Raw genomic sequence first — 21,339 nt, 5'->3', positions numbered from 1 at the left:
AGCCCAGCACACACTAAGAGCTTAGTAAGTAGGTATGAAATGAGCAATTTCAGAAAACTTTTATTGAACTCTTAGGTTTTATTTCTCCTTATAGTTTCAAAGTTGTGAGTGCTCTTGTTTCCAGGAGATGTAGTATTCTGTTGACCCAATCAAGACAACAAGTTACAGAGGAAATGGGGCAAGTGAGGAAAATGAGTTCCAGACAATGATTGAAGTTGATTCCCAAGATAGTCACATAAAATAGAACCTATGCCTAATAGATAGACCTGTTTTCAGCAGTTGGCTGAAATTCTTTCCTACCCAGTGAAATCAAAAAAATAAAGTATTATACAAAAAATAAAATATTGAATTTTTAATATTTATTTAGTGTTTATAAAAGTTTTCAACATTTACGTTTGGTGTATAACATCTAAAAAATAACAACAGAAATCAATTTCTATATGAACAGCAATGAGAATACTAACAAAACTCTACAACAAAAATAAACTTTGCTTCAGTTGCCACACCCAAGGGCAGTCTTCACACATGACAACTGCACACTCCATGCACATGTCTCACACTGATGGCACATGTGCTTAGGCTTCCTTTCCTATGTGGCAGGCTATTTTTGTCATCTCTTGTCTTCTTGTTTTGTCAGGAGTTTGTACAATGTGCACTTAGCAGGAAAATAAGATATCAATAAAACAAAGTGTCAAATACATAATGAATACTTAGAACAAGATAGCAATAAAATAAGATGTCAATAAAATAATATCAAATGCATAATGAGTGCTTAGAATAGACATCAACATTTTCACATCAGCTGTTCACTTTCTTACAAAACCTAAAAATCACATTACAAATAAAAACCCATACAAAGTACAATGTAAGTAAAAACAAAAATCCACTATAGAAATAATCTTTGCTTCAATTGTCACACCCAAGGCAGTCTTCACACCTGACAACTATATACTCCATACCCAAGTATCACTTACACTCATCACTTATCATAGCACATATGGTTTGTTTTCCTGTCCTTTTCTATAGGACACAGTTGACATCTTTTTTGGTTTTCCTGTTGTCATAGTAGGTCTTTGTGGTGCTGTGCCTACCTGTTCACCAGTCACCTCACCATTGTGGTCCACAATCTTTTGCATAGTTCTCTGGGCAGGAATATTTTGTTTTTCCTCTGCTGTAAATGATGTCTTATGAGTTCCATTCCAGTCTTCTAAGAAAATTTCTTCATAATATTTTTTACTTGTTATTTTTTTGTAAACTGCTAAACTATTTACACCACACATGTTTAGGATTGAGTAAACCACAACCATTGGACAATGCTTTGTGTTTCAAGTGACATCATAATTGCTGCACAACATCAACAACATCTCCTCTGTCTCTGGTATTTTTGTAGAATGTTACCATTCCAGGCTTCCATTTTTGTAGAGGTTTCCCTGTCAATATTTCCATCATGGTACAATGTTGAGATCAGTAGTACCAGTTTGTTTTTCTTTGCTGCATATGAAGCCAATGTTATACCTTCCTAAAATCCAAATATTGTGCTATACAATCCTCTGTTTTGAAATTGCAACATTTCATTTGGAATTTCTGCTTTGTTCCCACAAAGAGTTTCTATGCTGGTCCACTTGCACTCTGTTAGCAAATGTAACATCAATTGGAAACTGGTAAACCAACTCTTGAATGTCACATTCCAATTAGTTTGGGAGATGGAAGCAACAAGTCTGTCCCCAACATCGTTCGGTTTATTACTATATAAATAAGGACTTGGTGACTGAGTTCCAGGATAAATTTCTAAATTGAAAGCATAATAAGCTTTTTCATCTACATATTTTGAAGGTTTTGGGGGAATATACTGCCTGACACTACAGCAACCATGACATGCTGCAAGATGTTCATCGATAGTCAGGTATTCAAATGATGTGTAAATTGATTGACAATTACCGATAGTCAGGTATTCAGATGATGTGTAAATTGATTGACAATTACCCACAAATCTCTCAAACCATGAGTAGATAGCAACCAGATTATCAGTTCTTTTTCTTCGTAGGCAGGTAGTTTTGTCATCAAATGTAAGGCAGTTTTGAAGAAGACCAAATCTCTTGTGTCACTGTTATTCTACCTCAAGCCCACACTCATTGCTTTTCCATGTCTTTTACATTTTTGCAATCACTCATGGAAAGCCCTAGTCAGCACAGCAGACCTATGAATGCTTTCAGTCCAGCTAGTGAGGTGCTATAATAAATATATTTTTGAGTATGAGTATTGGTGCATACAGAATATTTTACTTGTATTTCAGCATTTGTGTATTTCACAACATCTTGTAAAATTTCATCTGTTACAAACAATTTCCATCATTGAATGGCAGTGCTGTCATTCTGTCCAATAGGTTTCACCCCTGCCAAGATCCTCACTATATTTTCAGAGCTAGCTTCAATTTCAGACCTAATTGGATCATTCCTTTTGGTTGCATGGTCATTTTGTACCATTTCTACTAGTCAGATTTCTACTCACATTGCTGGGTTTTTTTGTCATTTGAATCAAGGAGGTCTGCATTCCCTGTGTCTGTATCAGTTGATTCTTGTTCCATTTCACTGTCACAGGAACTTTGGCTCACATGGCCAGTGTCAGTGTCATTATCATCTTCATCATCCATGCATGAATTATCTAATGATTCACTCTCAATCTTTTCTAAAACTTGCAAATCTGGTTTTTCATGTGCCATTGTACTGGACTGGGGTACTTCTACCAGCAAAATCAAAGAAAACTTTTAAAAAAATAAATGCACAAAAATTTAGCAATGAGTATTTCATAGGTAAAACTCACCTGTTTCTGCTTTGGATTTCCTGTACACACCTTGCCATTCATCTGCCAAGTGGTGAATGCACAAATGGGCTTTTGCTCTCCCTAGGTGCAGTGATTGTGAGTCATACCCATATTCCTTGTATGGAAAAATACATGTTTACACAGAACAGAAGGGTGGTATGGATGTATTTTACCCCCTCTGATGCTTAGGTAAATATAAGCAAGACCTGTTAGATGGAGTATTATGTGGGTAAAAACCCCAGGTTGACACTTTTGCACACATTCACACACCTTGCTGTTCATCATACTAAGTGGATAAACATGAAGATTGCTTCCTGTGTCCCCCAGGTATAGCTAATGAGACACAGCCAGCTACTATTATGCTAAAGTCAAAATTTACAGTACAAAGGTATGGGATGGATTGTTGTAACCCAGTGTTGTGTCCTGCAAATTTTAATGTAAAAAATAAATAAATAAATAAATAAATAAATAAATAAATAAAGTATGCTTTCTGTAGGCATCCAAATATATGGCATGAAGTTAATATTTTGCTTCTAATTCACATGAACAAAATGATGACAAAATCACCCGTTAGGAATCTCAGCAGTGTTTTAACAATTAGGCAGTCGCTTGCTATAGGGCTGATAGGGTCCCATCCCTAAGTCTCCACAAATAGGTCCAATGCAGCCTTTGCAGTTGTAGAAAATCTAGGAGGAAATTCAAGCAGTGAAGCAGGAGGGTGGATTCCTCCAGCAGTTACTGTGTTCCTCTTTCAAGAGAGAGGTGCGCACACCGGACCTTCAGTCAAACCCACCCTTCAAAGGACAGCTCAGCTTGTCTGCCCACGTGGCACCAGGCAACTTCCCTAAACAGGTGACCTGCCCACTCGTGCCCTTCCCTTGGCAATGCCTGTAGGGGTGTGTCAGCAAAAAGGTTTGTTTAAATGACTAAGTTCACAATATATGATGAACCATACCCACGTTGCAAAACTGTTAATTTAAGGATAAATATAGTTCCAGCAGGAAAAAAAACAGTACACAATTAAAACAACTCCATGGATCTGGTGTTCATACCTGTTCCTCCTCCACCAGCATAAACTGAAGTGTTTGTGGGAGTTTCTTCCCTGTTCTAGATGTTCCTTTCAATCCATCATCCTGGTTCTACCACGTATCTTCCACATGTAGGGTTGGGCCACGTACCCTGCCTTCCCAGCTGGTCCACAGCACACGTTATGACACTGTATCAGGACTGAAACAATGATAGCCAGTAAGTTTCAGTCCTTTTAACTACAAAGTCTTCACCTTCTACAATTCTGGACATCCCTGTTCTTTCTAATGGCCCAAGGGTTTTGATAGGGAAGCAATAGTTCTCCTTCTGTGGAAAGTTACTCGGTCAAGTGCTGTAGAAGAAAATCAGTGAAATAAGTTTTTCATTGTGCAAAAATGATGAACTTTCTACCCTTTCAACTGCTGAAGAAAGAGGTCAATCTACAGCTAGATGCCTCCACACCCCATACCCTTATTCTGAAGTTTTTATCCTGAAAGCTGTGTACGTCATACTATCGAGTGTTCTGTCAGTCAAAAAGAGGGATTTAAGATTTCCCACTTGCTTGATGTTTTCTTTTCTTAGTTCTGTAGTTCTCTTGGCATATGGAAATAAAAACCATTCCTACATTTGTACACTTACTTGCATCCTTACTCTTAACAATTCTCAGCATTCAATATTATCATTAACAGTTTCTACAAGATAACAATCCAGTTCTCTAGAAAATTCCTTGAGGACAGGGATGTTGCTTTATACTTTCTTTGGTTCTTCCATGCTCAGCAAAAATAGCTCTTAGTTTGATTTGAGATCACTTCATATCCACTTAACATTTGGTATGTAGCCAGTGCTGGCTAAGTGCTTGCAATAGGCCTACGCCTTTTTTATACATGATCTTGTTTAGCCTTCATGGCACCTTGGGAACTGTGGGCTATAGTATAATCTCAGCTTTACAGAAGAGACAACACTGTTTGCAATAAGTTAAGTGACTTGCCCAATCACTCAGCTAGAAGGATGCAAAACTGGATTAAGAACTTGCTCTCTGTTTTAGGGTGCAGTGTTATTTTCCCACCCCCACAGTTGTCATGCAGCAGTAGGTCTGGCCTTAAAGATGGGTTTCAAGACCTAAAGGCTGGCCTGATCCGGAGGAAGCCCTTGACTGGAGAAGTGCAAGCTCAGCTTCATGGATCAGCGCCTGGAGATCCCAACCCATGTCTGGCACCAGCGCAGCAGGTTTCCTGGTCTCTGGCTGCATTAGAATGCAGGTTACCGAAGTAGTTTCTGATGTAAAATATGTGCTCATTTCATAATTCCTCCCAGAATAGAGGGATAGAGGAGGTCGAGGTCTGGCTTTGTTACAGTGGAGTGGGCCCAAAATAGTCCAGGTTCTTGAGTACCTTGAGGCAAGAACTGCCAAGCATACACTCTGTAGTACGTAGCTAGGTTTATTGAAGATCACTGGGAAGGTAGCAGCAGAAACAGGGGAAAGGGAAAAGAGAAAAAAGGATCATGATAACTCAAGCTTTTAGAATTTAAAGGCCAGACACTTCAGATTTTTGGTGCCTCCTACTGAATTTCTAACTCACACCGGTGCTCTGTGGCCTAGGGCATGGCGATCCCTTAGGGTTTCGTGATTTTATTTTGTCTCTCTTTTAAGCAAACGGAAGCATAGGTAACCATTAAGGTGGTATTTATAGTTGAACATAGGAAAAGGAGTGACTCCTTCAGTGCCTTTGTTGGCTTGACAGAGACCTCTCACAAGGCCCATGCACCATCCTTTGAACAAGCAATGGGGTCACCCACATTATACAACCAGGCTTAAAAGGAATGGATGGGCCTGAGTCAGCAAGGACCCAGGTAACCCTCTCCTTCTCCTGCTGCCATATGAGCCCCATGACAGCTGAGATCTAGAATGTTTTGCTAACTGCTGTTCCCAGGGTCTTGAACTGTGCCTGGCAAATAGGCATTCAGTGGAAACACATCGAATGGATGATTGAATGGATAAGCAAAAGAACCAAGAGACTTGGGTTACCTCTCTGCACAAAATCCCACCTTTTTGTAAAAAAGCCTCTTCTCACCCCTCACCAGTCCTATATCCTTCTTTAATGCTCAGTTTCCTGGAAAAAAAAAGTCTCTACAGGATCTACAAGCAATGCCCTTATACTGGCACCTTCTTTCCAAAGGCAAGAAAAACTTGTCTATCAAGTTTCCCTTTGCTGCAGCAGAGGCAACTGTCTATGGCTTCAGAGCCCTGGCCCTGTTGCCAGCAGCCAGGCATTGCCACCTCATGCTGTGGCTCTGAGCTGGAAAGGCGGAGCCAGGCTTAGACATCCCAGCCTCAAGCTGCAGGTGACAGGAGCAGCCATGAGGCCAGGCACTGTGGACATCTGGTCCACCTGTCACAGCTCCCTGTGGACTCCAGCGACACCCTCATGTTCCTTCAAGGTCGTTTGTCCCCAGGGTGTCTGCAGTACTAGTGAGGGAGAGTCTCACAGGCTCCTAGACCAAACACAAGTTTCTTAACTTGGCAGAGCCTCAATTCGCTTATCTGCAGAATTAGAATAACAATAGTGTCTGCATCTTAGGATCACCATAAGAAATAAATAACAAAATGTATGTAAAGTCGTTGGCAGGGAGCGAGAGCTTCTTAAGCAATAGTGTAGGGAACTTGTAACTTTCCTCTTTTCCCTCTGAAATATTAGTGGATTTATGTTATGAAATAAACTGGCAATTGATTAATGGGGGAGTGTGTACACATTTATTAATGTACAAGCACAAGGCGTGAGAGTCAAAGGAGATGAAAAGACAGAGGCCTGGGCTGCTGGAGAAGGGAGCGGGTGTGGGCTGTACATGGCTGGTGGGGGGGTGCACAACCAGCAGGGGCTTCTGTCATGCAGATCAGCCACAGGACACAGCCACCTGTGGTAACCCCAATTCCTTCTTCCAGTGGGAAAAGCTTTCCTCTGCAAAAAGGGGAGTTCAGGTAGAAAAGCCTCTGCCTGTATCTGCCTTTTACTAGTGTGGACAGATGTAAGTTTCTCTGCCCTAAAGGATGGCTTTCCAGAGCCTCTCCTGTGTCCCCAGAGGTCTGCATTCTTCTGAACAACCAATTTGAAATATGTCAAAGAAATATATTTGGTGTAGGATATTGGACTTTCCCAGGTAGCTGCTGTTCCTCCTGCTTGATTTGATTTGTTCTTGTGCTTTTGTTGTAAACAAACACACACAACTTGCTAAATAAATGGAAAGAGCTCACGCACCATTAGTAATTTTTTCAGCAAGAATCATGTTGAGCTCTGCGCCAGGTGCGGATGGGACAGGGAAAGTTTGCAGAACACGAGGAGTGAGTCTTGGAGTTGTCTCAGCCTTCATTTATGCTGATCTCTCAGATGAATCACACACCCTCTGTTTGCCTACCTTCTTTGTAGTTTCCCAGACACAGCCAAATGTAACCTCCTCCAGGACGCTTCCTCTGGCTGGGCACATCCTGGGCTGGATCCCCAGTGAGCAGCAAGTAGGAAACTCATAAGGAAGGAAGAAGAACCCATGGAAGGAAGAAGAGGAGGACAGACTTGACAGAGAGAAGAGCTGAACAGGAGTAGGGTCCCAACACAGCCCTTGGCAAACCCACAGGTTTGTCCCAAGTGGAAAGGAGCTGGCCAGGCCTTTTTACCCCCAAGTGAGATGAATCACAGGATACAAGCTGTCTCTGGAAGGTGTGACCTTAGGTGAGGCAGTTTCCTCCACCAAAATAACCCCTGGGGAGGGCTGTCAGCCTGGGTGATCTGGAAGCACTCCCAGCAGCTGGGGCAATGATCTGTTCATTCAGCAGAGGGGATTTAGGTGGTGCTACAAAGCACCTCCCACACACTCTAGAGAGCTTTTATCATGAATAAGGACACATTAATCCTCCCTTGATGACCCCCTGTGCCTGCCTCTCAACTGATGTATTACACAGGTGGGAAAGCAAGGGAGAAAAGGAATTCATAGGATCTCTAAACATTCAACCTCAATGAAATCTGGGTGATTTAGTTTGGGGCGGTATGGGTGTGTGTGGAGAGTGTCTCTCCCATCCCAGAGCACCTGGTCCTTCCTTTATTACTAATCATTCCTGGCATCAAGGCTGGAAGTCAGTGCATGTAGTGGGATTTACAATAAACCAAATGACAGAATATGTGACCCAGGAATCAGGGAATAAGGTGGGGGGGGCACGGAGTTGTCTCCAGATTTCTGGACATGTTTTAAGACAATTATTGATGCATCTGGTGCTTTTCTTGAAGACAGAGCAAGGCAGGGTGATTTGAGCCACCCTGAAGAGAGCAGGAAGCTGTTTCCTTGTGCTGATGGCTGGACTCTGCACCATAAGCAGTGCGGCAGCCTAGTGTCATGAAGAGTGGCTGGTATCTCCAACAAGACTACACTTGAAACATATAGAGAGCCTTTGCTGGTCCTCAGCCTGGTTCAGGGAGTTTATATTTGTAATCTCATGAAGAGTTATTGGAATTCTAGCAAGTTAATTCCGATGTACCACTTCCAGTGCAACCTATGGCAAGAATAAAGACACTAAGGCATATTTGTGATTATGGGGAGCCAATGGGTCCTCAGTCCATCCGGAACAAAGGCCTCGACCCAAGGCCAAACCCGGGTTTTATTCATTCATGAAGAAGGGAGTGGCTTGAGGATGAGTGACTGTGAGAACCGTGGGAAGTAGGTTGGGTGCCATGAGCTGGGCTAGGTAGGAGGCCTGAAATCACCTCTGCCATATGCAGAGTGAAGGATATGCAGAAAGAGTAATCTGCATAACACAACTGAGATAGCATCTACTGTGCTTCAGCTCCGATGTGTAATCTTTGATGTATAATCTTTGAAGCCTCAGGAAGTCATAGCCTCTATCCCAAGGCTCCATCCCAGCCTACAGACAGTGTGGAGCATTGGCTCACTCATCCCACCTCATATCGGCTCACTGGAGGGAGCAAGGGGGGGGAGTCCAGATTACCATCAGCGCTTTGGCTAGACCGATATGCACTGCTTAAAGCCAATTGAAGGGATAAGGAAAGGGTCCCAGCCAGCTCTGTACATATCAATACATGGAAATAGGGTTAGGCTCAGCCAAAATGAATGTAACTCTTCCTGTTGCAAGGAGAGTCACTTAGATGGTCCTCCACAGAGAAGCACTGAGCTTAAGTGGCCATTTAAATGAATTCTGGTACCACACGGTGGATTTGCAAGCATGTCTTCAATGAGAAGCTGCTCTCCGGAAACTACGGCTGCCTTCCCACCTTAGAAGACCCAAAACCCAATCCCACACTGAGACCTGAGCTTGTATTTATGGCTGATAACAGATTCAAAGGAAGGGTTTCCTTGTCCCCAGCATATTTTTCAGAGTCACCATTAGCCACTAAAACTTAAGTGAATTTTAAGAATGATACGCACATGCGAGATTTAACTTTAGTGAGTTTGTATTACAAGGGCTCGGGTGAAGCTCGGGTGAAGCTCTGACGCTACTGCATCTGTATAATGGGACTGAGAAATCTGTGAATACAAGGGTGCTGTGAGATCTGAGATTTTGCTATGGAGAAGGAGGGTGCAAATATGAACTGGGATCAGGCAAAAAGAATCCCATAGGGATGGGGGTGGGGATGGGGAATCCACGTAAATTCATGATTTCTAAAACCTGTGTATGTGTGCAAATAGCAATGTTTAGTGCACACATACATATGTATATGTATGTATAATTATGTACATGCATGTTTCCCAACTTTCTTTACTGAAAGAATCAAGAAGAAAAGACACCTCACTAGCAATGAGCACACATAGTACTCAAATCTGGACCTCTAATACCATCCTCCCATCCCAAGAAACCAAGCTCCTTAGCAAAATGACTGATTCCAGGGTTGAGGTAAGGTAGAGACACAGGGAACCTAAGCATCTTATTATGCCCAAAAGTTAGGGAAAGAGAGAGGGAGGGAGAAGATTGAAATGTACACAGATTAGAGGGACTCCCACTGGGCAAATCAAATACAGTAGTGAATTATAACTCATTTGAAAGAAAAAAGCAGAAATTCATTAGTGTTCACCAATAATCAATGAATAAATAAATTCAGGGGAAGGAAGAGCTCTTATTTATGGCAAAATACCAAGGATCAGCTAGTAAAAGCAGAGGAAGGGCTATGGTTAGAAAATGTTCATTCTGCAAACATGATGGCAATGACAGGATTAGAGGAGAACCACAAAGGAAGCTAAATCTAGGAGGAAATGTTGACGAAGAACAGAGTACTTTGGATCATCTTTCAGAGCTTCCCTACAGATTGTTTATTAGTTGCAAGGAAGGAGAAAAGTTGTACTTATAAAGTGGAAAAACAAACAACATCTCAACTGGGCAATCAAAATGAACAACATCAATAGAATAGGGGGATGTCCTGAATAAGAGGCAGCCTTAGAAGGACACAGCATCTCTGCAGGATTCTGGCCTGGCGTGATGGAGAGGAAATGTCAGGTGGAACTAAAATGAAGGCCATTCTATTGACACAAAGGGCAGAGGGGCTGTATTCTTCAAACATGTCTACTTCACCATAGACAAGAAAAGCTCTATTTAAAGAAGACTGAAGACAAAGGACAGAGGTGTTAGAGAGGATCTGAGGAAACAAACTCACAAATGCTGTTGGTGGCATATAAAAAGGGGTAGCTGCACCACATAAGAGAACAGCCCTGCGCTTCCTCACATTTTAAACATAGAGTTACCATGTGACTCAGCAATTCTGTTCTTACAGGTACCTGTATACCCCAGAGAAATGAAATCCTATGTTCACACTAAAACATGCATATTCATAGCAGCATCACTTATAATAGGCAAAAAGTGGCTAAGAGGCAAATGCCCAACAGATGACTAGGCAAACAAAATGAGCCGTGTCCATACAACGGGCTCTTTTTGGGTGTAGATAAGAATGAACTGCTGACACTTCCTTGTGGTACGTGAAAGAAGCCAACGACAAAAGATCATAAACTGTACTATTCCATTTATATAAAATATCCAGAGCAGGCAAATCTATAGGAAGAGAAGACAGATTAGTGGTGTCTTCCACTAGTGGTAGGGGAGAAGTGGGTGACTGCTAATGGGTAAAGAGTTTGTGTTAGGGTGATAAAAATGTTCTAAACTTAGGTTGTATTGCTGGTTGCACAATTCTGTGACAATACTAGAAGCCACTGATCTGTGCACCTCAAAAAGGCGACCTTTGTGAGATATGAATTATAGCTTAATAAAGATGGCTTCAACATCTGTTGCTCTTTATTTAAAATACTTGGACAGCAACAACCTTCAGCAGCATACTTTATAAAGAGCCATTTCTACTAATAAAGAAATAAAACACACACAGAGATGGGTAGAGACACGTGGAGGCCATCTGGATTGTTGGAGGCAGTTTTCATGGAGAAGTGGAGGCAGAAAGCAGGGTTCTTTTGAGTATTCTTGTGAAGATAAAATGAGAACTTAGGTAAAGCAGAATGACCTGCCGATCACACAGCAGGCTCTGTTAGTTTACTCTTTAGTCTATTTCTACATCCGTGCTCATTCTTCAATCACCCCAAAGTCATGCAAGAATAAGACTTTCTTGGGTCAACAACTCTCTTTCCTTTTTATGCTCCTACCACCTGTGACAATGCCTGGCACATAGTAGATGCTTGATAAATATTTATTTTTTCAGTTGAGATCATTTCCCCTCTCCTGACAGCTGTCACATGAGGTGCCAGGCTAGGGACTCTCACTCATGTTCCCTTGTCCAGTCTTCAGTGACACTGTATGGAGCGTGGTGTCATCTCATTGACAGTGAAGGAAGTAAACAGAATGAATTCACACCATCAGATGAGCATTCCCAACCAGTGTCTTCTCACCAGTTCCTGGTCATCTTCAGTTTCACAATTGCTGATGATTCTCCTCTCTGAGGCTGGTGAGGACAGCAAGTCTCCAGGAACTTGGCAGAGGCACCTGTGCCAACCTGGCACTCTGCCCTCCCCTCCTGACTACTCCCGGCCAGTCGCCTTACCTTCCTCTCCCTGCCTCCTGACCTGACCCAGCAAGCTTTGCATCATGATCAGGAGAGTTAATGTCTTCCTCCCAATATTTTCAGACCCAATTAAAAATGTTTACAACAAAGGATAAACTTAAAGATTAGATAAATGATCGCTCTGGGCAAGTAAAATTCACCAGGCAGTGTTGGTAAAACCACGACGGCTTTGGGGAGTGGAAGAACACAAATTTACAGCAGCTGGAAAGGGAGGAACTGCAAGATCAAGGGAGAACCTGAACCTTTTGCTACGTTCTTTTTTTTATTTAGTACAGTTTTAATCATGAAAAATCTTAGACATACAACCAGACAGGAGGGTAACTCTGTAATGACCCAGTAGAAACTAGTGTCACAAGCCCATGTACACAACAATTAGCAAGATTTGGCCACATTGGCTTCATCTATCTTACTTTCTAAAAATGCAACTCCTTGATTTCCTGTCCTTTTACTCCCTGCTCAGTTTCAGCTTTTAAACAGGAGCATTTGTGTAACCTAAGCGTGGGACCGTTTCTACAGTGAACATGCCTGACAGTAATCTGTTGGTGTTGTCTAATTTCAAATTCATACTCAAATTCCTCTGGTTGTCTTTCTTTTCCTTCCTTTCTTCTTTGCTTCCTTTTCTCGTTGCTTTTTTCTTTCCTCCCTTCCTTCTTCCTGTTTTCCTTCCTCCTTTTTCTCTCCCACTTTCTCCTTTCCTTCTTTCCTCTCTCATTCATTTCTCTCCTCTTTCCTCCTTTCTTTCTCTTCTCCATCCTTCTGGTGTATCAGAATCCTAATTTCAGGCCTACAGAGTACACTTGATTATGTCCTTCAAACTCTCTGGCTTATTTACTTTCTCTCCCTTGGCTTTTGATGCCAAAATTTTGGAGAGAGCTAGGTCCCTTGTCCTGTAGGAAGTCCCAATTCCAGTTTAGTCTAATTGTTTCCCAGTGGTGACACTGAACTTGTTCTCGTTCCCCGGTAATTCCTGTGAACTAGAGATTGGCTTTAAACATTCTATCTGCTTCATGTGTTTTGGCTGTGGCACTGAGGAGGTGTTGCATTCTTCACATGGGACCACATCTGAGGCCACAGCCCCCAGTTCCACTCATGATGATGTTGGTGTTGCTAACATGGGTCAGTGGGCCTGTTGGCTAGCCTGCTCTTTCCTGGCGCACAGCACTACCCAACTCTGGGCCAGCCCCTCTGTCCTGATGAGCAGATACAGAGCTCATAAAAGATTCTTTGAGAGAAACTTGAGAGAACTCACTGGGGTGATGGAACAAAGGATGAGTTCTGGGCCCTCCTCCAAAGATAGCTTCCATTTCTGTGGGCCCACAGCCCTATGAATCCCTATAAACACCACCCTCAGCCAGCAGAGCTGGCAGGGCTTCCCCAGACATGGCCTTGCTTGCAGCCTACAGCCTCTTGGGGGTCTTGGACGGGGTGTGTCATATGCATCTTATTCTCCTGAGGAGTTGGAGTTTCTCAATAACCATAAAGCAAAGTCCTCTGGAATCCTGAAACATTTGACTTCGTAATTCAGTGGGAAATTTCACTTCTTATTTTGTGTGTAAAATTTTTAAAAAGTAGAAACTCTCACCTCCTAAGGAGTGAAAGGGTCTTAAACACAGTTCCTTAAACATTACACATTTCCTGAATAGCTAGAGGAGATAGAAGCTTGAAGCTCCAAACACCAAGGAATGCTAAGAAGACAGATACACTAACTACCCAGATCTTATCAGTACCTACTGTATATAGTACTGTACTACCACACTGTACCCAATAAGTATATGTGATTATATGTGTCAATCAAAAACATTTAAATTACATTTAAAGAGATAGAAATAATTTGGTCATTAAACACTGGATATGTATTAATATATCACACTATACCAGTAAATTCATATAATAAAATCTAATGTAAAAAACTGTCTTCCAGCTATTCCTCTTCTAGGTAAATTTGTGAAAGAGTTAAAGACATCATGCTATAATGATATATGCTTATAGGAGTACAGTTCATTATAGCTAAATGCGGTAGGTTAACTAATGGTCAACTTGTTACACCCCGCTGAACTAAATCAGTATGGTGCTGGGTGTGCAAGGCCCACCTGAGGACTGTTGCCAACAGCACAAAAAAGAGAACTGAAGGGGAAGATGCTGTGCTGTTGATTCTCCTGGAGAAGCTTGTCATGCTGGCTTTCCTAATAAGAACTTGGGGGCTGGGGATTTAGCTCAGCGGCAAAGCGCCTACCTGGCAAGCGCAATGTCGTGAGTTCGGTTCCTGGTACCGGAGAAAAACCTAATAAGAACTTGGCCATTCTCATCATCAGAGGAGCCTGGGACCTGAGGCCTTTTTACCCAGTGACTGTACACTGGAGGGAGGGGAATGATCAGACATTTCAGGGACTATTGGACACTGGTTTTGAACTAACAGTGATTCCAGGGGATCCAAAATGTCATAGTGGCTCTCCAGTAAGAGTAGGGACCTATGGAGATCAGGTGATCAATGGAGTTTTAGCAAAAGGCTGACTCACAGTGAGTCCCATAAAGTCCTTGAATCCATCCTCTAGTCATTTCTCCTGTTCTGGAATGTATAATTGGGATCCAGGCCCTCAGATGGATTCTTTGATCTCTAGTGTGTGGATAGATCTCCTGCACTTTTTTGCATTTGACTCTTTGGGTGAATATTATAAAATAATCCTATAAATTATATGTCCTGCATTAAATTGTTTCCCTTGCAAGCCCTGACTACAGCACTAAACTTGGAAGCAGCCTAAATGTTCATCAACAGATCTATGGATAAAGAAAATATGGTATTTATATACAATGAAGTACTATCCTGCCATAAAGAAAGATACATGAGTTATTTATAGAAAAATGGATGTACCTTGGGACCATAATGTCAAGTAAAATAAATCAGACACACAAGCTTAAATATCATATGGTTTCTCTGATGAGAAACCTAAACTATATATAGAGAGTAAAATAAAAGACATAGAATAGGAAGTAGGAAGATAGATCTTTCTTAAGGGGAGGGGATCAAAGGATGGAGGGAGTCAAAGGGCAGGAAGAGAAGAGGATGAAGGAGGAATTAGGATGTTATGTACCTGTACCGACCCCACACAAGGAATGTAAACAGTACCTACTACAACTGTGTGCTAATGAAAAAAAAGTGTTTATAAAAAACTCTTACCACGCATCCATGTGGAAATGGGGAGTCTTAAACCTGTATTTGGCAAAATTACTGTTGTAGAAGTTGACTGGTTCATCTTTCACACTCTGTCCCAATGCCTTGCCCTTACGCGGCTCTGGGCTACTGCAAGAATGAATCCAAGACTGTTGTGTATTCAGCCACTATGTCGGGCATCATGGGCCCTTCCTGGGGTTGTAAAGAGTTGGACATAGCTGAGAGCTCTGTTGCCTGCAGAAAGGATATTCGGGGGGCTGCTGCTTTTGTGGAGAGCTTTTATTATAGCTACACATACTTCCAAAGAGCGGTGCAGACACTCTTTATAGCACAGACTCCTGTTTGCACTTCTAGCAACAATTCCTAGCTAGTTCTGGAGCTGGAACAAATTCTGTCCTCCACCCGCCCCTCCTTTCCCATTTCTTCTCCTGAATTCTGTGCCAGCCTTGGAAACTGAAACAAGTGACACATCCAGTCCAAAAGTTGACAGTTGGCGCTGCAGGGCCACGGCCTCTCTTGGCTGCCCCACCTACTGCCTGGGGATGCCCCAAGGAGAGTTCGCCATGGCTCTCAGTGGGGCCAAGGTCTTTACACAGGATGGGGAGCTCAGAACAAGTTCCCTTGACAACTGCCCTGGAGTCTGGGAAAACAAGAGTGGGGGACAGGACTCCCTCCCGAGCTGCGGCCAAACTGCCACCAACGGCCAGCACTCCCACACCAGTTGCGTCACACCCAGCCACTCAGTTTCACACTGCCTTTCTCTGTCTCATCGTTAACCTTACATAACTTTGGCTCCCATGCAGAATAACTCACGGGAGCCCTCTGAGTGTGTGTGTCTGGGGATCTGTGAGAAAATTCTGAAGACTCCAAAGTAGGAGAAGTACAAAGCCCCCCTGCAGGGAAGGTGGGGCTAGTGGGAGTGGGGTTGTGAGCTGCACCCTTGTGTACTGAATGTCCCCTGTGTGTGCCCAGGCCATGAGTCCTTCCAGTGGCTCGGTGGTCACAGACAAAGCCATCCACAGCTGCAGACACACCATCTGGTCACTTATTTTCTGACTTCTGGCAGTAAGACATTTTGATTTGTGTGTAGGCCCTCACACTGGGGTCATAAAGCAAGTCAGACATTTTTCTCCTTTGTTCTAGAAAGAAGGAAGAAAAGATCAAAAAGAGCCATCCGATCTAAAGCATTACTGAGGACCTTCCTCATGCTTGGTCCTTCCTCTAGGTCAGGCTGGCCCAGCTCTGCCCACTGGATCTGGTTCCCATCAGCAACTCTGTATCTCACTGCTTGTGCTCAGACAGGGAGCCCGTGGGGACCCCCATCTCCTCGTGTCTGAACTCGGGATGACAACACCTGGTGTTCATAAATGTTAAAATTTAAACTGCCAGCCTTATGTAAGAGAGCCTGTGTACTAACTCGGCGGCTAGTGGGTATTCATTGCTGGTGAGTTCTCTTTCCCAATGCACTGAAAATGTAGAAGCCTTCCCAGAAATCATTAAACCAGGAAGTAACTCTGGAAACTGGGCTTCACAGCTCAACTTCATGGACTTAAATCCTGTTTCCCTCTCTTATAAGCCCTGTGGCCTGAACATGTTCACTCACTTTATTATGTGCCAGTTTCCTTACCTGGAAAGTGGGGATACTGGCAACACCTATCCCATAGGGTTGTGTGTGTGTCTGTGTGTTTGTGTGTGTGTGTGTGTGTGTGTGTGTGTGTAACAGTTCTTGGCACATAGTAAATTCTCAATAAATTTTAACTATCATATTCAGAAGTTGAAGCAAGACTACACTTTCCCTTGGCTTTGTCATCATGGCAACTTCTTTTTCAATTAAAAAAAAAGGATGCTGCCATTTCCCCCCTCCCAAATAGGAGAAAAACTCATGCAATATTAAGGAGGTGCTTGTTTTGAAATGTGCTATCAGGGGCCTTACCTGTGATGGATCGGGGAAAGTTCCGTTCGGCATGCAACTCATGAAGTGAAGCGGGTGACATGTTTGCAAATTCTTCCCACTCTAAGAAGGTTAGCGTCACCAGGACTTAGGGTGGGGAGCGGGGAGTGGGGAGACGATGCGTGCTTTTGTTGGGGATTGACATTTAAAAGTATTGGATGGTTCAGTAGATGTTGTTTGAAGAGTTGTTTTACTACAATTTAATGGCAAATTCCATTCTAGATTTCCTGCCAACAAATCTATAAAGCTTTGTTTGAGACTGAAAGCATTCAGATTTTTTTTTAAGCTGGGAGGTGCTGGGTATACATTAAGAAGAAAAGAGAAACAAGGAGGAGGACAGGGACAGTGCGGTGGGTGTACAGTGAGTGTTTGATGTGAGAACTGGCTGGACGGCCTGAGACCACTTTCATTAACAAAGGCAGGAAAGGGCCAAGAGCAGCCAATGCTCACCAGCAGCTCAGTGAGCCCCAGCCCAGGAGTGGCAGCCAGGGAGCTCGCTGGGCCTCTGCCTTGGTGGCTGTGTTCCTGGCTCCTGTTGCGACCTAGCCTGACATGACAAAGCAGTGTCCAGCCTGCTCCTACCACAACACCTGCTCTGCGTGCACTGCTGCGGTGTCGCGGGGTCAGATCCAACACTGGCACTGCAGAGTCAGGCTTAGGAAGTAAACCTGGAGTGCTTCTCTGGCCAGCATTAGAGGCCACCTGGTCAATGAGCAGTTTGAGACCTCTGAAAGACACTAACCACCATATAAACAGCATGTTGAGTGATAACGGCAAGCTGTGAAAGGATATTTAGCAGTAGGAAGTGATGTATGGGAATTTTAAAGTGCAACTACTTTACGTATCATTTAAGAAGGAAACACATGTGAGAAAGCACAAAAAGACGGCCAGGAACCATGTGCATCAATTTCGGGACAGCTAGCACTGGAGAAGGAGAGAGAGATGAAGGAGGGGAGAGGACGGCCTCACCTGTATCTGAATGATCTAATCCAGAAGACAGTGCTCTGGAACTAAGATGCCAAAATATTCACGTTCATTAAATCTAGCTGATAGATATATGGTTCCCTGTTACACATTCAGGGCTTTTCTGTTTTTCAAGTATTTTATAATTTTAAATGTAAAAATAATGCTATACCCATACGGGTGGAATACCACGTGGCCATTTAAAATGGGTAATTCTATATAGATTTTCAGACTAAAATATACATGAAATAATGAAATCAAAAGAACAGGATGCTATATGGTGGGACACTATGATCTATGCTTGCATAATACACACACACACACACACACACCTCTTTAGATTTGCATCTGTAGTTGAAATCATTACCGTGGGCTCTACACGCTGTGCAGCACCTGAAAGCTCCATCCGGATGCCACTTACTCAAGCCATCCAAACCCCACTAGGTCCCAAACCACCCTCTTCACCTCTGCTGCCGATATTCTCCTCTCCCGCCCCTCCCCATCGCAGTATATCACACCGTCCTCTGCCAGCTGCTCAAGTGAAAATACCAGAAACCAGTAATGGTTTCCCCCAAACCCCGCCTGCCCCGCGGGATCTCCAGTCCGTCCCCCTGCCCCTTCCGGCCCCCGCCCCGCCCACCTTCCTAGATGCCCGCAGCTTTCTGGCCAGCTCTCCTGGTGTCTGCTCCCTGGGGAGCCCTGCGCCCCGCTCTCCATGCAGCACCCCGAGTCTGGCTCTCTCACCGTCCTCCGCCTCACCTGGGGACCATCTCCTCCTCTCCACCTGCATCCACTCCGGAGGACAGGCGTTGCCGCGCTGCGTCTCAGCTCACCCACCAGGGCCGCAGCATACGTTGTTCTCCTTGTTCCAAATTTCCTTGTGGAAATAACCGGAAATAACCCATACGCGGAAATGAAAATGTTGCCTTGATTTCATGTATTGGCCTTATTCGTTTTAGTTATTTCATATTTGATATTGTATTTACCTACGTAATTCAGCAAACACCCCCGAGTCCTGACTGAGTTCTCAGGACTGTGCCGGATGTTGGGTGCCCCCGGTTCAGCTGCCACACCTCCGGCCCAGTGGCTGCAAGCTTTACCTGCGGGCCTTAGCTTTGACCACAGTCCTCTTGCGGGAACGTCTATGGCTGAGCCAGTCTCTTCTCTGTGATGCAAATGCAAACATTTTCATTTTTCTAGAGCACCCAGAAACTCTTCTATACTGAGCCATGCCCGAAGAGGACAAGGCTGAGGAGTCCCCATGGCGATCATGTTTCCTTTTACATAGACAATACAAGTCCAATAACCAGGCGAATGTCACCTTGTTCGCAGTGACCACTTATTCTGAGATTTTTGCATGAGTTCTTTTTAAAATTGCTTTCTTGCTGGGCATGGTGGTGCATGTTTGTAACCCCAGCACTCTGGAGGCTGAGGCAGAAGAATCACCAGTTCAAGGCCAGTCTGGGCTATATGGGGAGACCCTGTCTCAAAACAAACAAACAAACAAACCCTTGCTTCCTGTTGCTAAGTTTAGTTCTCTAGGTACTAGGTACTGGGTACCAAGGTTACCAGGCACTTGGTTACTAGGTACTTGCTGAGAAGCATTAGGGTTGGAGCGCCTTGTGAGTAGTTTCTCAGGCAAAGGGTCACATCCTCAGGGCACTGTGCCCCCTGCCCATTAGAGCTGCTTTGTCTTCTGGGACATTGGTCAGATACATGGCTCATTTCAAAGCCTTCACTGCAAAAAGCTACATGAAAAATATGTATCTGTATGGCCTTAATTCTCTGGGTTGGTTATTGATATTAACTCAAGTCAGTTTCTATTTTTTTTCCTCCACAAAAGATCTGAGTGTAGAAGAAAATATTCAGTGAATGTCTAATTTGGAGATGAATGTAGGTAGTTCAACATAGTGTTTAAAGCATGGGCTGTAGAGCCCAAGAAAGCTTGCTCAATATGCTCTTTCATTCGTGATTGGCTCTTGCTTCCAGATAAACTCCTACTCATCCATCAACACCCACCTTACACATCACATTTGGAAAAAAATTTCCCCAATTCGATCAATCTGAGCAGGCAGTTCTTTTCTTCCCTTTGGTTTCCCAGAACATACTAATTACATCCACTTTAGCACTTCCCATATTACCTTATAATTATTCATTTACTTGTGTGTCTCCCCAATTGAATAACCAGTTCTGCCAAGACCAGAAACATACCTGACTCTGGCTAGCATGAGGTCTGACGTCTGTAACAGTGGTCAAGTATGAGTGCTTCTTAGCCAGTCAGGATGGATTAAAAGCTGGATTCCATCTTTCTCTCCCTATTTGACCACGTGAAGTTATTTGATCCCTGGAAGCCTCAATTTCCTTATTTAAAAGAGATTTGCCCCTAAGGGGTGTTGAGAAAATGAAATCAGGCATTGCACATAAATATTGTGGATCTGAAATGTCCCCAAAAGGCCATGTGAAGAAGGCTTAATCAACAGCCTGTAGTATTCTTGGGAGGTGGCAGACCTTCAGGAGGTGAGATCTAGTTGGAAGAATTAGGCCACTGAGGGTGTGCCCTTGAAGGGGACATTTTGTTCCTGGCTCCTTCCCCTCTTTGTTTGCTTTCCAGATAGCCAGAATGAGGTAAGCAGCTTTGCTTCACCACACACCCACTGCCATAATGCTCCGCTTTGTCACTAGCCCCAAACCAATGGAGCCTCCGGACCATGGACCAAATCCTCTGAAACCACGAGCCTAAACAATTCTCCTCCTTTGAATTGTTCATCTCAGGTACTGGAAATATGATAATACAAGATGGCAACGGATTCATGCTGAAGAATTCTTAACTTTCAATTTTGTTATTAACTGCACACATTTGTTAGCCAAAGCAATAAATAAACGGCCCAATTTCTGACTACAACCCCTTCATGCCAACTAAAGACGGCAGCGTGAATGCAATGTAATAGGAAGTCTCACTGACGTAGCACCCACCTTTTAGTAGGATATGGTTAAAACTACCTGGGTATTTTAAAATGGTCACTTGTTGAAGGATGGCTGTTAGAAGAAAGTAGGCCAATCTTTCTGCACTGCTTCCTGAGTTCGTGGTAAATAAATGCAATTCGTGTAAGGCAGAAGGTCTTAGAATGTGCACTTCGCAGTCTACCTGTTCAGGCAAGTGATTTTCCTCCTGGAGCCTGCAAGAGACAGCTTAATTGGTGGTCATTAGAATAGACGCAACTGATTACACAGCACTTGAAGGGCGTTTCAGGCCTACTTTTTTCACTTTGTAATCTTCTACCCTTATCCTCCCCTGGCAACTTTTCTGCTTACTCCTCATTGAAGTTGAACAGATAGACACGTTTTTATCAAAATTT

At 43.4% G+C, this 21,339-nt stretch overlaps 1 long non-coding RNA gene across 2 annotated transcripts; it reads right to left on the bottom strand.

Annotated features, from left to right (window-relative positions):
• Positions 1 to 380: 380 nt before the first annotated feature.
• On the bottom strand, positions 381 to 19,387 carry LOC102016584. Of its 2 annotated transcripts, XR_001233062.1 has the most exons (5): positions 18,970 to 19,387; positions 18,743 to 18,860; positions 3,873 to 4,047; positions 2,821 to 2,935; positions 381 to 655 (listed from the first exon to the last, which is right to left on the bottom strand). It is a non-coding gene; the product is annotated as an uncharacterized LOC102016584 (long non-coding RNA). The 2 variants fall into 2 exon arrangements; XR_260205.2 differs by having other exon boundaries at positions 18,743 to 19,387.
• Positions 19,388 to 21,339: the final 1,952 nt, after the last annotated feature.

This window comes from Chinchilla lanigera, unplaced genomic scaffold, assembly GCF_000276665.1.
Source record: "Chinchilla lanigera isolate Chin_1 unplaced genomic scaffold, ChiLan1.0 scaffold00013, whole genome shotgun sequence".
In the NCBI taxonomy this organism is placed as follows: domain Eukaryota; kingdom Metazoa; phylum Chordata; class Mammalia; order Rodentia; family Chinchillidae; genus Chinchilla; species Chinchilla lanigera.
Note: the sequence above shows the minus strand (reverse complement) of the source record. Positions and strands in the feature narration are given on the sequence as shown.